The sequence below is a fragment of the Bos javanicus genome, chromosome 23, assembly GCF_032452875.1.
Source record: "Bos javanicus breed banteng chromosome 23, ARS-OSU_banteng_1.0, whole genome shotgun sequence".
Lineage (NCBI taxonomy): Eukaryota > Metazoa > Chordata > Mammalia > Artiodactyla > Bovidae > Bos > Bos javanicus.
In genome coordinates, this window is record NC_083890.1 from 10,263,968 (window position 1) to 10,280,359 (window position 16,392).

At 46.9% G+C, this 16,392-nt stretch overlaps 1 protein-coding gene across 4 annotated transcripts in view; it reads left to right on the forward strand.

The window, feature by feature from the left end:
* The window catches only part of PNPLA1 (patatin like phospholipase domain containing 1), a 57,330-nt gene that overhangs the window by 14,324 nt on the left and 26,614 nt on the right, over window positions 1-16,392 (forward strand). The window contains exon 1 of one of the 4 annotated variants that reach the window (XM_061398012.1): window positions 14,561-15,129. The exons of the other annotated variants lie outside the window; for them this stretch is intronic. The gene's annotated coding sequence lies outside the window, so the exon portion shown is untranslated. Of the gene's footprint in view, window positions 1-14,560; window positions 15,130-16,392 lie in introns of those variants that run through there. 4 annotated transcript variants of the gene reach the window in all.

The window sequence follows — 16,392 nt, forward strand, 5'->3', positions numbered from 1 at the left end:
TGAACATTCATGTACATTTCTTAAACTTTCAAATAACTTCTTGAAAGTTATTTTTCAATAACTTGTAAATCACTGACCCAGGGATTGAACCCAGTCTCCCGTATTGTAGGCAGACGCTTTACTGTCTGAGCCACCAGGGAAGTCCAGGGGCCTGAAAGATGAATAGAACTCTTACACTGCTTGGCATGTGGTTAGTTCCTCAACCAGGGATCAAACCCGTGCCCCTTGCATTGGGAGCGTGGAGTCTTAACCACTGAACTGCCAGGGAAATCCTTAAATAACTTTAAAAAAATCTTTCTTTATTCTTGGCTGTGCTGGGTCTTTGTTACTGCCTGGCTTTTCTCTAGTTGTGGCAAGCGGGGGCTACTCTCTAGCTGTGGTGTGTGGGCTTCTCATTGCGGTGGTTTCTCTTGTGGAGCACAGAGAACTACACTACTACTCAACCAACTAAACTAGCTCCTCAGCTGCTAAAGCTCAGAGTTTACTAGCTGCAGCACATGCGCTCAGTAGCCGTGGCTCCCAAGCTCTAGAGCACAGGCCCAATTGTGACGCACAGGCTTGGTTGCTCAGTCGCACGTGAGATCCTCCTGGCCCGGGATCAAACCCGTGTCTTCTGCATTGGCAGGCAGATTCTTTACCACTGAGCCACCAGATCAGATCAGATCAGATCAGTCGCTCAGTCGTGTCCGACTCTGAGACCCCATGAATCGCAGCACGCCAGGCCTCCCTGTCCATCACCAACCCCCGGAGTTCACTCAGACTCACGTCCATTGAGTCAGTCATGCCATCCAGCCATCTCATCCTCTGTCGTCCCCTTCTCCTCCTGCCCCCAATCCCTCCCAGCATCAGAGTCTTTTCCAATGAGTCAACTCTTCACATGAAGTGGCCAAAGTACTGGAGTTTCAGCTTTAGCATCATTCCTTCCAAAGAAATCCCAGGGCTGATCTCCTTCAGAATGGACTGGTTGGATCTCCAGAAGCTCTTAAATAACCTTTTTAAGTGGAAAATTTTAAAGTGTCTGGGAGAGAATAATATAATGCACCCTCAAGAACCCACCCATCATCTAACTTCAACACTTATCAATATTTACCAATGGGGCTTCGTCTGCATATTCCCAACCCGGCTTTGTTCTGTTTCTTTTAATATCATTTTGAAACAATTTGGAATCTGCATAGAAGTTGCATGTAGCCTCCCTAGGCTTTGTTTTCTGCAGGAACATTTCACAACAGGTTATCTCTCCAGGTAAGGACTGAGTCTGAGAAGCCCAGGGGGAGTGAGGCTGGTTGGTCTCCTGGGAAAGAATGGTGCTGGGTACCAGCCTCAGTGGCTGTTCCCCTGCCGGGTGGGGGACAGGGGCAGGGGACTTTTAGCTGCCTTTTAGCTGAGCTCATCAGGTGACTTTGTTTCGTCCTCTAGAAGTAATTATTTTCCAAGATCTCTTCCACTGCCTTCTCACGGTGACACCCCACTAAACACCCAAAGCACTAAGTAAAATAGGAAAAGGAGGGAGCTGAGGCTGAGGGTTGGAATGAGAGCTCTCCTCTTCGAGTGCACAGCAGTCTCAGGCTGTGTCCTGCCTCTGTGCCTTTGCTCAAGCTGTCCCCTCTCCCATGGGTGCCGGCCCCTTTCTTTTCTCCCCGTGTCCCGTCTCCCCATCCTCCAAGTCCCACCGCAGACATCACCCCTGTGAGAGTCTCCTCGCTCCTGTCGGTCCCTTGGTGCTCCCGTGGCTGGCTCTCGGAGGGCGCTTGTCTCAGAGATGGGAATCCCGGTGGGAAAGAGCACTTGTCTAGGAAGCAGGCTGTCTGGATTCTGAGAACAAAAGCGTCTACAGTCACATTGTGAGTCTAGTTTGCCACTCACCTTATTTTCACACGGTTTTTCAGAACAGGGTTTAGGAAGCAGCGAGGTAGGCTTCAAACTAGAGCTAGTCTGAACCCAAAGTCCGAACTCTGTCCACCTTCCCTTTCCTCTGGTCCCAGCAATCCACTCAGCAAGTGACCTTGGCCAGGCCACCCTGAGACTCAGCTCAGCTACGGAGCAGTGGGAGGGAATATGCCTGCCGATCCCTCCCCACAGCTTGCTCCAGATCAGCAGTGGTCCTTGGGAATGAGCTCTGCAAACTCGGATTGACACTGCAGTTGCACTGGTCGGAGGGGCAGAGCTTCAACAAAACACAAGAGCATTGCTCGCTCTTGTGGTCTTTGCACCCCAGCCCCCCAAGGCTGGTGTGTTGGCTCCAGGTTAGGACCTAGGTTCCTTCCACCGTGTTGCTCACAGTCCAAGAGGGCTCCTCACCACGTCTGCATTCCAGCTAGTTGCAGAGGGGAAAGGGGGGCACACCTCTCCCCTCTGAGGGCAGGCCTTGAAGATGACACACATTGTGTCACCTCACATCCCACGGATCAGAAGTCCTTTTCATGACCACACCTGACTGCAAGGGAGCCTGGGAAATGTAGACTCTATTCTGGAATACCATGTGTCCAGCTAAAAATTGAAGGCTCAACTACTAAGGAAGAAGGGGAGAATGGATATTGGGGACAACTAGCAGTCATTGTCATAGTAGTTATAGTTTGATGTATGAGATATATGATGATGATGATGGAAAAAGTCTGTCCTTCCTGGGACCAAGATCTGGATTTCATAAACACCAGGTCAAGTCCAGTGTGTTGGCTGAGGAGGGGCTCAGCACTGAACCATCAGCAGGCTGCCCTCCTGGCAGCGGGCATGTGAGTGCCCCCCAGTCCTTCTGTGTCCCCTGCCTAGACTTTCTGGTGTCCTATCCAGAGAAAACACCTCTTCCCAACACACCGTCCCATTTTACCCCCTGGATCTCTTTCCAGGATCTCAAGTTCACCCATTGAATCTGTCCACTTGATGGTATCCTGTCTTAATTGTTTCAGACATTGTGTCTCATCCCATCAACTAGATTGGTTGAGCAACCTGAGATCTTACTGGTCCCGTGGCTCCCACAAACTACTGGTCCAACAAGTACTGCTTGATAAACGCCTGACAACTGCCAGCCTTTGGCAGGCGTGACACTGAATGTGTCTGCAATTTCTACTTTGGCGTTTACCTAAGATGACTTATAATACTAGAATGCCATAGAAGGAAGGTCAGCAACTCCAACTCCTCAACTTTATGGATGATTGTATTTATACTTTGGATGTGGAAGTGACTGATTGAAGGTGGACCTCACTCAGGCTAGTGATTTCCAAACTGTGTTCTAAGGAACCCCAGGATTCTGGCGGGTGGGTGAGGTGGGGCTAGGAAGAAAAGAGCAGGGAGAGGATACACACTGAAGCCCCATGGCCTTCCCCCAGCTTCAGTGAGTACAATGCTGCTATTTTCCATTCTTCATAAAATTTCATTTAAACAAAGTGTTCCAATGATTTTTTTCCCCTGTGCCTCCCCTGATCTCCAATTATTTTTTTTTGTTTTAAGTTTGAAAGTCACTGCTCTTGTCTAACCTGCTTAATGCGCAGACAAAAGAGTTGAGGACCAGTTTCTGGCTGAATGTACAATGATAAGACAGGCCATTTGCCCTGTTGCTCATCCTAGGTCCTAGGGATCCAGCCTCGAACAAAACAGCTCTCTGCCCTCATGAAGCTGGCTCTCCCTCCGTGAAATCAAGCCATAAATAACTCAACATAGAAAAACACCAACAGGCATGCTCAAAGGAGAAAATAAAGCCAGCAAAGGGTGTGGTGAGTGATCAGAGGGTGAGGTGTCAGGTGGGCTGGGCGGGGAGGCCTCTCGGAGGCGGAAGGAAGGGAGGGAGAACTTTGTTTTCTGAGAGAAGAGTCTTCCAGGCTGTGAGATATACAGGTGCAACAGACGGGCTTGCATTGTCGGGAAGGAAGGCAAGCTGTCCTTCCGGACAGGATATGGGTTCCAAAAGGACCCTGCAGAGCCCTTGGGAGGCCCAGGGGAGTAGCTGGGGCCCCACCCCACACGCGTGGGCACAGCAGGACCCGGCTTGCCTCCTGCAGTGGAGACGGGCGTTTTGGTCTGCCTCCCGTGCCTGGTCGCTGCCGCCTCGGGCAGCCCCTGCCACCCCTCCTGAGGCCCTGGAGCCACGGGCGGCTGAAGCTCACCCACGTGTACTCCTGTTAGGGGACCCGCTGGGGCCTCAGTCGGTGCTGAGAAGACAACAGTGCCTCTGTGAGAAGCTTGGCTCTGGCGACTTCTTTCCTCAGTCACCCTGTGCCTGTCTTTGTGGCTCAGTCAAGGGACAAGACTCGGCAGGGCTGATGGAGAACGCAGCTCCCAGGATTGAAGGGCTAGGCTGGGCTGGTCCTCAGTCCACCAGCGACCTGCTGCCTCCTTAGTTTTCCCATCTGGAACTTGGGGGTGGGAACACATTCCTAGGATGTTATGATGAGAGACAAAAGAAATCCTGAATGTGCTGGGCAAATAGTCATCACAAAATCAGTCTTTGATGAATGAATGCTGAATGAATGGATGAACAAGGGCAAAGAAAATGATCTTGAAATGGAAAAGCATAGGTCATGCGGCAGTTTTCAAACTTAACTAAAAGAACACCCTAGAGATGTTGTTAAATTTATTAAAACAGAGAACTGGACTCCAACTTGGTCTGGTTAATATTTTTTAATACTTCCCTTGTGAACTCATCTGCACAAGGACTTGGTTTTTCTATGGGAATTCTGTGTGGCCTGGGCAGTGGAAGGACTGACTGTCTGAGCTGGTTTGCCTTGGTCCTGGCCAGGTGCCCAGGGTGATCAGCAACTCAGGACCAATGTTTATGGTGATTACCCTGTAGGTGGTGTCAATTCAAGCTCTAAGCCACAGATAATGCCAGCTTGGGGGCTTTGCATGTTTACGGGAGACTTTATGTTGTTTCACTGAGAGCCCTACACAGAGGCAGGCCATTGCCATGTTTCATTGGCCCAGCAGCTGTTGGATGACCCTGGCTTTAAGCAGGGTCTCGGTTCAACTGACCCTCACACAGCAGAACCAAGGCCCTGTCGCTGCCAGTTTCTGGTCCAATAATCACAGCAACAGCTTTCTCTCACTCGGCACTGACTTTCAGTTCCTTTTTCATTTCTGTTTTCTTTCTTACTTGTGAAGTCAGCCACAGTTCTGTTGTGGTCACTGATGATGAAGACAATGTTGTTACTAAAGCTGGAGAGTTTTCTTTTCAGCTCAGCGCTCTATTAGTGGAACTAGAAGCCTCTCCAAAGTTCTTTAAACCACTCTTGCCCCCTCTTGCCAGCGAGCGTGAGTATGTGTGTGTTGTTGCCCAGATACAACCTGAAGTTCAGCCCTGGCTGCTGGGTGCACTTTTCAGAATCAAAATGTCCTCATCAAAAATCATCCCCAGAGTTCTTTATCTGCCTGAGATGGCAGTGTTTTCTGTAACATGAACTCTGCTCTGACTCACACTAATAATACTATTTATCAGGCCCTTGGAATGTGCCAGGTATTATGCCTAAAGCTTTGCATAAATCATTTACTTTTATCTTCTCACCATCCTATATTTATACCCATTTTACAAAGTGGGAAACAGGTGTTCAGAGAGATTAGCTACCACAATGAGCCAAGACTGGGACTCTCTTCATTCCTAAATTTCTTTATCTTCTCTAATGATTTCAGAAGTTGTTTTGCAAGCAACACATCAGCTCTCCTACCAAACTCCATGGGCCAAGCAATCATTTGCACATTGGTTAAGGAAGTGAGATCAAATGACATGATGTATGCAAAAAAAAAAACCTTTTTATGAAATGTACAGAAATGACATCACTGGGTGGAGGTGGCTGTAACTCCCCCTGTTGTGCTGGAATCAGTATCTTTCAATTCACTGAATAGAAAGTAATTTGTATTTTACATGTTTAATCTCTCCAACCAAATAGACAAAAAATTATTTTCTCCAAACAAGCCTTTGGACTAAAGTAAAAGACAGTTGAATGGAAAATTGGGTAAAATTCTGAATGTGTTGATTATGCAGTGGAAACATCTATTTGGAAAGCAACTCATGCAGGTGACCTATATTAATTCAGTCCCCTCAATATTAGCAGGTGTTAACTGAGCCCCTGCTGGGCGGCAGGCACCATGTGTCTAATAGTCTTGGGCAACCTTTGTTCGTTTTTTTTTTTACTTTAATAATAATAAACTTGGTATTCTGAAATAATGATAGATATACAGAAAAGTTGCAAAGATGGTACAGATAGTTCTGTATATCCTTCACCCGTGTGTGCATGCCAAGTCGCTTCAGTCATGTCCGACACTCTGCCACCCTAGGGACTGCAGCCCACCAGGCTCCTCTGTCCATGGGATTCTCCAGTCAAGAATACTAGAGTGGGTTGCCATGCCCTACTCCAAGGGAGTTTCCCAACCCAGGGATCAAACCTGCATCTCCTGTGTCTCCTGCATTGGCAGGCAGGGTCTTTACCACTAGTACCACCTGGGAGGCCCCCATCCCTCACCTATTGTTACCCTCTCATATAACCACAGTCCATTTGCCAACCCTCAGACATTAACGTTGATACGTTACCATCAACTATAGATTGAGCCAGTTTTTCTATTGATGTCCTTTTTCTGTTCCAGGATCCAATCCAGGATCCTACACTACATTTGGTGGATCCATTTTTAGACTGGCTCACTTAGTATTAAAATAGCCATGTTTTCTTTGCTTCTCTTTGGGATCAAATTTGGTTTGAGTTCTATTTCCAATTCTACAGGGAAAAAGAGGCAGACAAATGATAAACAAATACGAAGACTGGTTTGACTCACATTTGAATTGGGAATTGACTCATCAGTCCTGAGGGTAACCCACCTCTATCCTCCTGAGATCACCACGTAAAGAAGAATCTCCTCTTCAGTCACAGCTCAGGCTCCTGTGTCTATGGATGTAGGGGCAAGAGTTAGGACCAGGCTTGACAGAGCAAATTGCTCTGTGGTTTGCCCCTTCAAAACCCCAAGTCCAGCTGAGTCACTGAAGAATTCCACCTTCCTGACCAGCAGTCAGGAAGAGTCCCAACAGTCTAATAGAGAAGATACTCTTTGATCGCCTCCTTCAGTTCACTCATTCATTTCTCATCATTCATTATTTTTTTAATTGATTAATTTATGGCTTCCCTGGGTCTTCATTGCTGTGTGTCAGTTTTCTCTAGTTGCAGCGAGTGGGGCTGCCGTCTAGTTGCAGTACAAGGGCTTCTCATCGCGGGGGCTTCTCCTGTTGTGGAACACAGGCTCTAGGAGCAGGCTTCAGTGCTTGCAGCACACAAGCTCTATAAAGCTGGCTCAGTAGTTGTGGAGCACAGGCTTAGTTGCCCCACAGCACGTGGAATCTTCCTGGACCGGGGACCGAACCCACGTCCCCTGCATTGGCAGGCGGATTCTTATCCACCGGACCACCAGGGGAGTCCTTCACCATTCATTACTGATTTATTCCACATTTATTAAGTCTCCAGAGTGTGCCAGGTACTGAATTAAGTGCTGGGGCTATAAGGAGGAGCAAAACAGAAATAAGGGAACATTAAATAGGGCTTTCATTTCATTCTTGAATACCTACTAAGTGTTCTCACTGAGCTAGGCAATAATGGGGGAGGCGGGTGTTCTTGATACAGGTCCTGTCCTCAAGGAATGTGCTAGCCACAGACACAGGATGGGCTACTCAAGGCAGCCTGAGATAAATGGTGCAGACAGTAACGGGGGAGAGAGAGCTAACAGCGGGGGTGATCGGGAAGGGGCCCAGATCTTCCGCTGGGCTTTAGGGTGAAGTCTGCAGAGATAGTAAAAAATCAGTAAATAAATAGAAGTCTGTGTATCGGGAAGAAAAGCAGGATTGTGCACTCTGTTTACTGATGAGAGAAGAGATGGGCTTGAGAAAGGACTCTGGGTTTGCAGATAGGGGAGCATATGTTTGAAGATGTGATCTGAGTTCTGTTGCTCTTCCTGTCTCCCAGGGATATCTGAGCCCTTAGGAACTATGCCTAAACTAAACCCTAGCAAGGCAGATCCCAAGAGCCTCTGTGAAACCAGCCACCCCCACACACCACCCCCGCAACCTTCGCCTCACTGTAGGAACCGGAGGCTCTGGAGATGAAGATGCCCTTCATCTCCCTGGCGGAGACAGTGGCTGTGCTGGAAAGAACACTGGCTTTGGGCCCCTCAAGAATTCAAGGCCTAGCTCTGCTGTTTTCCAGCGTGTGACTTTAGCCAAGCTACTGGTTGAGCTTCTATTTCTTCATCTAAAGAGGAGATTAAAAATAATAATAATAAAATTAAAAAAAAAAAAAAGAGGAGATAACCATCGTACCTACCTCAAAGGGATGTCATGAAGATTAAATGAAACTATGAGCCCTCGGAGCCTGGCACAGGGTGTGGCACCAAGAGGTACCAAAGAGTGGTAGCCAGTTGTTTGGTCACTCAGTTGTGTCTGACTCTTTGCAACCCCATGGACTGCAGCACACCAGACTTCCCTGTCCTTCACTATTTACCTGAATTTGCTCAAACTCATGTCCATTGAGTCAGTGATGCCATCCAACCATCTCATCCTCTGTCATCCCCTTCTCCTTCTGCCCTCAATCTTTCCCAGTATCAGGGTCTTTTCCAATGAGACAGCTCTTCTCATTGGGGGACCAAAGTATTGGAGCTTCGGCTTCAGTCCTTCCAATGAATATTCAGGGTTGATTTCCTTTAGGATTGACTGGTTTGATCTCCTTGCAGTCCAAGGAACTCTCAAGACTCTTCTCCAGCACCACAGTTAGAAAGCATCAATTCTTCGGCACTCAGCCTTTTTTATAGTTCAACTCTCACATCCATACATGACTACTGAAAAACCATAGCTTTGACTATACAGATGTTGGTTGGCTAAGAGATGGCTCTGCTTTTTAATATACTGTCTAGGTTTGTCATAGCTTTTCTTCCAAGAAGCAAGCATCTTTTAATTTCATGGCTGCAGTCACCGTCTGCAGTGAATTTGGAGCCCACGAAAATAAAATCTGTCACTGTTTCCATCTATTTGCCATGAAGTGATGGGACTGGCTGCCATGATCTTTGTTTTTTGAACGCTGAGTTTTAAGTCAGCTTTTTTACTTTCCTCTTTCACTCTCATCAAGAGGCTATTTAGTTCCTCTTTGCCTTCTGCCATTAGAGTGGTATCATCTGAATATCTGAGGTTGTTGATATTTCTCCCAGAAATCTTGATTCCAGCCTGTGCTTCCTCCAGCCCAGTGTTTTGTACGATGCACTCTGCATATTAGTTAAATAAGCAGGGTGACAATATACAGCCTTGACGTACTCCTTTCCCAGTTTTGAACCAGTCCATTGTCCCATGTCCAGTTCTAACTGTTGCTTCTTGATCTGCGTACAGGTTTCTCAGGAGGCAGGTAAGGTGGTCTGGTATTCCCATCTCTTTAAGAATTTTCCAGTTTTTTGTGATCCCCACAGTCAAAGGCTTTGGCATGTTCAATGAAACAGAAGTAGGTGTTTTTCTGGAATCCCCTTGCTTTTTCTATGATCCAACGGATGTTGGCAATTTGATCTCTGGTTCCTCCATAAACAGCAGAGTGGGACTGAATGAACCCTGTAGTTTCATGAGAACTTCAAGACTCACGTAACATAATGGTGGTCTATGTAGGCAGGTCACAGACCCAACTAAGTGAAGTCTTGGACAGCTGGGGCAGTGAATACTGCCAGTCAGCAGAAATGAACTTCAATTATCATGGTTCTGAAAGAGGGAGGCATGGGCATTCCTCTGCAGTGGCGCCCTAATTTGGGCAAATCTCAAATGAGAAGATGCTCTGAGATGATTTTTTCTCTTTATCGCAAAGATTGACCCAGAAGTCCCCTGACCATATCCGCACACACAAAGACTGGAGGGTGACTAGTTCACAACTCTTACGTTATCCCAGTGTCCCCACAGTAGTGAAGGGAGAGTCTGTAAGGCAGGACGGGCCACAGCCTGGAAGGAGGGCAGTATTTGTTTCTACCTTGGAGCAGAATTCCAAATAGACTTCTGGGTCCACCAAAGAAAACAGAAAGAATAGAGCTGGGACACAGCTCTTTGCCTGTTCCATCCCAAGATAATCAGTAGATGCTTCAGTGGAAATTTGCGGAGATCATGCCTGCATTCTGGGCAAGAAGCACAGAGGGGCTGTGTGAGGCCCCAGGCCCCGGGAAAAAGCACCACAGGCAACTTGATAGGAATCCACGTGATGCTCCAGTGGCAAGCACTGCTGTTTCCATGGCAATCTGATATAGGATGATTTGAACTTCTTAATGCCAATTCTTTGGTAAACCCTTAGGGCCAGAAAAAAGGTCTGTGTGGAAAATTGTCATTATCCTTAAGAAGTATTGTTGTTGTTGTTTTGTTTTGTAGGGGGGAGTTGTTTATTTAAGTGCTTACTAGGTCAGAGTTGTTTTGCTCTTGCCTAAAGCCAATAATGCATTCAGAACAGAGAAGGAAAATGTGACTTTTTTCATAGATTCTAGTTCTAGTTTCTGCTAACATAGACAGTATGACCTAGGATATATCCATTCTTTATTCATCTCTCCATTTAGCCCGCCAGCCAGCCCACCATTCAGCCATGCGTATTGAGCTCAACCTTTGTCCTCCTGGATTTCTTACCTGTGAAATGAGAGAATGAGTCTGGTTTAGCATTTTTGACCTAAGCTCCTAGATCCTTAGGAGTTTCAGGGTTGTGCTTTCAGGACCTTCCTTCCCAGGATGGGCTAGGGAGATTGGGCAGAGCCTGAGACCCCACTTGCCTTCAGCCCAGAGCAGCCCTGTTTTTAGTTGTTTTACATATTGAGATTTCTTTTCTTTTTTTTCTCATTATTTATTTTTAATTGGAGTATAGTTGCTTTACCATGTTGTGTTCATTTCTACTGTACAGCAAAGTGAACCAGCCATACATATTCATGTATCCCCTCTTTTGTGGGTTTCCTCCCCATATTCGTTTTGAACAAAGACTCCTTGACTGAAAAATCAGGGGGTCTCTACGGACCTTCCCGTGGTGACTCTGTAGCTTCAGGCCAATTGTTTTTCAATCAGTGCCCCTGCAGTGCAGGATACAGAAATAAGATGGAGAGGAAACCTGTCTCCCCCACATCCCCCGCCCGGGGGGGCCTGCTGTCTCTGTGAGGATAAACTGAGATTATAGTGTGAAAACTTGCCTGGGTAAACGACTGTTGTTAAGATAATGCAAATAATAATTATTACAGTGGAGTCGGGCAATCAAGATATACCCACAGGGAAATACAGCCTATAATTCAGCCTACAATTAGGGATCAGGTAAAAAGCAGTAGACTCCCAGGGTCTCCACTCAGGGACTCGGGGAATTGCATGGCTTTCCTGGGAACGCGAGCCTACTTGCCAATGCCTCCCGGAGCCGGGGTGGGGGGTGGTGGGGGGCCGGCTGCTGCGCCCCCTACTTCAACCCCCACCCCCACACCCTTGCCCACCGCTCCCGCAGCTGCAGGGAGCCTCACGGTGATTGGCTAAACTGGAAGTTGTTGCTAGGCTACCAGTCCGCGGGAGGCTGGGGCCTCTAGTCCCATCCTCCACCGCAAATTCATCCCGCACAGCTGAGTTAATTCGGGCACCCTGTGAATGGGATCCCCAGCAGTTTAAATTGTCAGCTGCCAAGTGCCCATCTTTCTAGGATTTAACACTCAGCATGAAGGCTATGTGAAGGAGGGGAAGAAAAGCCCTCTGTTTTTATACTCTGGGTCACCTTAAATAGCCGTTTCTTTGAGCCTCAGTGTCCTCCCTTGAATTCTGGGTTTACTCATATATTCATTATTCATGGATGCATCTGTGTTTATTAAGTGCCTACCATGTTCCATGCACTATGGGACAAAGGGATGAATGATGTGGAGACCATCGTCGCCCACATGAAGGGGGAAACATTAGGCACTTAAGCAAATAAGTAAGATAAACATGTATCTAATTCTTTCTTTCTTCTTCAGTGATTTTACTAAAACCCCCTTTCCCCTACTAAATCTGTAGGGTCCCCCAAGTTGACAGGGGAAGGAGTGCTACTGCCTACTCTGCCTAAGCTACATTGCACCTAACCCATCCCCTCACCGTGCCCTGAAACTGGGGTACATCCTCTCATCTCCATAGTGCTTGTACTTTGCTCTCTTGAACCCGTAAGTGAGCCTGAGTGCACCTTGATGAAGATGTGGGTTGGAATCATTGTCCCGTGTTCAAGTGAGAAAGCTGAAAGCCAGAGACATCAAGAAACACTGTCCGTGTCCATATACTAGTAATGGAGAATTACTAGTATAACCAGTATTGAGCACTTACTATGAGCAGGCTCTTTAAAAACAAAACAAAACAAAACTGTCTTCCTAAAAAGAATGAAAAAAAAAAAAAAGGATCTTCCTCATAACAACCCAGTAAGGTATAATTATTATTATACCCATTTTATAGGTGGCAAAATTGAGGCTGGAAGAAGTTATTTGACTTGCCAAGGTGACCCAGGTAGTGTGTGGCAAAGCTGGAATTTGAACCACATCTCCCTGGCTCCAAAGCCTAACCTCTTTTTAAGAACTGGATCTGGTCACAGAAAAGAGTCTCTGAGTAGCTAAGTCTTGGAGTGGTTTCCAAATGCTCTTCAAAACCTCCCAGTCCCAGGATCTTATTTATTTTTCAACTGAAGTTTTTGGTACAATACACTCACAAAACCTGGTGAATTGTCCATACTTATCAATATGACTGACTCTGTTATCTATCCATCTGTGATGATCTTGCCTTCAAATTTTTGTTGGGTAATTAAGTCAAGTAACTCCTCCCTGTAAGCATTTCCATTGCTTGCTCTGTTAGCTTTTATTTTCCTTTGTTCATGTTCTGAACAAAACCGAGCACCCACCAAGTATTGTGGGGGGCTTGGTGGGTGTAGGTGAGTGTGGCCCATTCCTTCCTTGAGGAGTTCCCAACATAGAGCAAGTTTCTGAAGGGTCTTCCATGGGCAAAGTGCAGTGAGAGGTCATGGAGAGAGGAAGACCACAGAGACCCGCCCTCAGAGAATCTCCTTGATTTTGGAGACAGACCCACAGTTAGATTAAAGACAAAGGTGGGAAAGGAGGTGGGAAGGAACAGAAGCAGCGGTTGTGGCGGGTGTGGGCTGGGGGTGGGAGCAGCCCACCTTGAGTTTCCCACAGAGCTGCTTTTAAATCCTATCTTTCTGTGGTCCCTGTGGGACACTGTGTTTCAGAGCCCAGCAGCCTGCAGCTTGGAAGGAGGACTTTAAATGGGAGAAGGTGCTAGAAAGAACAGAGATGCATAAAGAAGCCAGCTAAATTTATCCCTCCTCACAGCACCCAGCAATTGCTATGCTTAACATTTGATTTTCTACCAATAGAGACTAGTTTAACCAGAAGATTAGGTGTTTTTCTCTGAGAAGACAGAGGGAGAAAGAGATGCAGAGAATGAGACCTGAAGAGAAGCAAGGCGAGACAGAGATAACTCCTCTGCACACTTTGGGATGCCATCCTAGTGAGCAGTAGGAAAAAATATTAAACTGGGCACTTGAGTGGGAGCAATCAGACAATCTCTTGCCCCCTTTCAACCTGGCCACCCTCCTAATTTCCAGATAGCATCATTTTTCATATGTAAGTATATAGGAGATATCCATGTTGTCTTGGCCACTGCCCTGTCCCTGTCACCCACCACCATCCCTATACAACTGAGAGTTGACTGTAAATGGATAATATACCAAAGCAATGATTTAAGTATTACAAGACTAATATGCATGCCTTTGACCTAGCATTCCCATGTACAGGAATTTATCCTGATGACAATAATTAAGGACATGGCAAAGAATTTAGCAAGAGATGATTCATTGCAGAATTGTTTAGAAAAAGCAAGGAAACTAAGTAGCCAACCCCTGTTGGGGACCTGCTCAGTAAATAATGATATATCTCTACAAATAGCTGTCCATGATGCTCATGAATTAGGTTATAAATGGGTTCTTACTGATGTGGAAAGACATGATTAAGTAAAAAAAGCAAGTTACAAAACAGTGTATGTAGTATGACTCTATGTAAGTATTCTTGTAAGAATAAGTATATAAAATAGTCTAGGAAGACACAAACCAAATGTTAACCTCTGGGTGGAGGAATTCCAAGCCATTAATTTTACTTTCTTTTTGCTCATCTGCGTTAAAAAAAAAAATTCTTTTTTCCACAATGAATATATATTTCCTGTGCAGTGAAAGCAATTTCCTTCCAGCAGTCCTAGTGAGCACCTCCTGCTAGGAGTCCAGGAGTTGGGGGGCAAGCTGAGCCAGGTACTCCTGACTCTGAGGCTTGTGAGAAAGACCACCAACCCTGTGAGGCCACTTCAAGCTGCTCTTTAAGAATTGCCAAAAAGCGAGTCCCCACCCTAACTTGACTCTCCAACCTGACTGGTCTTATGGGCAAGAACTCAAGTGACCCAACAACACCTTGGTATCAAAATGCTCAGTTGTCTCATAACCTACTGGTGGGTTGGCTGCCGCCACTCCCTGACCCCAAGGGAAAACAGTCTGTACAAACTGGTACTTGGTAAAGGGTAACCTTGCTAAAATTGCAGAGCCTTCCCAGCTCACCAGGAGCATCCTCCCCTGTAAGGGGGTGATGGCTAAGATGCTGCGTTGATCAGGTCAACCCCTACTACACCCAGGCAGCTGTGAGTCTGAATGCTGGAGAGAAAAGGCCGTCACCATGGCAACCCAGGCTGGCTCAGCCTCTGGGATCAGTCCAACACCCAGAGAAAGGAGGTGGGGTCTGGAGTCAGAACAAACACTGCCTGGTTGTCTGACCTCAGGCAGTACTCTTCGCTTTTCTCTGCCTCAGTTTCTACATCTGTAAAGTGATACGGAAGCTCCTTATCTTACCTGCTTCCAGGATTAATGAGGAATAATCTGTGAATGGTAAAATGTGAGAGGAGTAAAGCACCCCTAGCTTTGGTTTGTCCCCAAATCGCTGTGTATGACCTTGGACAAATCACTTAACCTTTCTGTGCCTCAGACGCTCTGTTTGTAAATAGGATAGTAATGTCCCCTGTGATGGCTTCTCAGATTTACTGTCAGGCGGCCATGAGAGTCCCAGAAGTTGGAAGGAATCTTGGTCCTTACCACCCATGCAGGAATCCCTTTGATGAGTTCTTTGGCTGAGGTACTTGTCCTATCTCTGCTTGATGACCTAAAGTGCCAGAGAGCTTACGACTGCACAGCTTTCCAAGTAGCCATTGCTACATGATGCTAATTGTAAGAAAGTTCTTTTGTATAGGATGTTTTGGGTTTTGCTTTTAAAAAAACATTCAGTTAAATTTCTTTATTTTTGGCTGTGCTGGGTCTCCATTGTGGTGTACGGGCTGTTCGTTGCTACTCCCAGGCTTTCTCTAGTTGCTGCAGGTGGGGCTGCTCTCTGGCTGCAGTGTGTCAGCCCTAGGGCAGGCACACTTCAGTAGGTGCTGCACACAAACTCAGAGTTGTGGCTCATGGACTTAGTTGCCCTGCGGCATATGGAACTTTAGTTCCTGGACCAGGGAGCGAATTCCTGTCCCCTACATTGGCAGGCAGATTCTTAACTACTGGGCCACCAGGGAAGTCCCAGTATAGGATGTTTTAACAATTAAATGTTTGCTGTAAAAATTAGCAGTCCTTTTCAGATCTGTTTCCACTCTTGATTTTCCCAGAGGGTTTGCACAAGATAAAAATTAGCAGCAATTGGCAAGAAGCAGGTTCAGGCCCAGTTCTGAAAGCTTTTACCTTAATGTAGTGAAGGAGATGAGTTCCTGGGTCACACACTCTAGGTTAAAATCCCACTTTGTTCATTTACCAGATGGTTGCCCTTGGGCAACTTATATTAGCTCTCTGAGCCTCAGTCTCCTGATTGGTAAAATGAGGCCAGAACTACCTACCTCACAGTATTATTGCTGTGACAGCACTTATTCAGTGCACAATTCCCTGGTGGAATTCTGGGGGTGGTGGCGGGCAGGGTGGGTCACACCTTCCTCTGCCACCCCCTGGACAACACATCTGACCTCTGAGCCCCACCCCCTGCCCCGTAATCTGGCATGTGTAGGCTCTTACGTGCCCAGGCTGTGCCCCTCTCAGAAGCAGGCAGAAGGTTCATCTCGCTCCCCCTCCTGGGAACCCCTGCAACACAGCCTTGTGTGTGCACTTCAGGGCCTTCTCCCTCTCAGGCCTATGCCAGGGGCCATAAAAGGAAGATGATGCAATGGCTTCAAGACAAAGCTTACCCTCCCTGTGATTCCCCTGCCTCAAGGTTAGCACCCCCTCCTGCCCACAGATGCAGCAGGCACTAAGCATGCGTCCCAGGGTGTCACTGGGTGAAGCCTTTCAACTATATCACTGTTTTAAGGGGACCCTCATAGAGGGCAAAAAGCCTATAAGACTCAAAAGAATGCAGTCT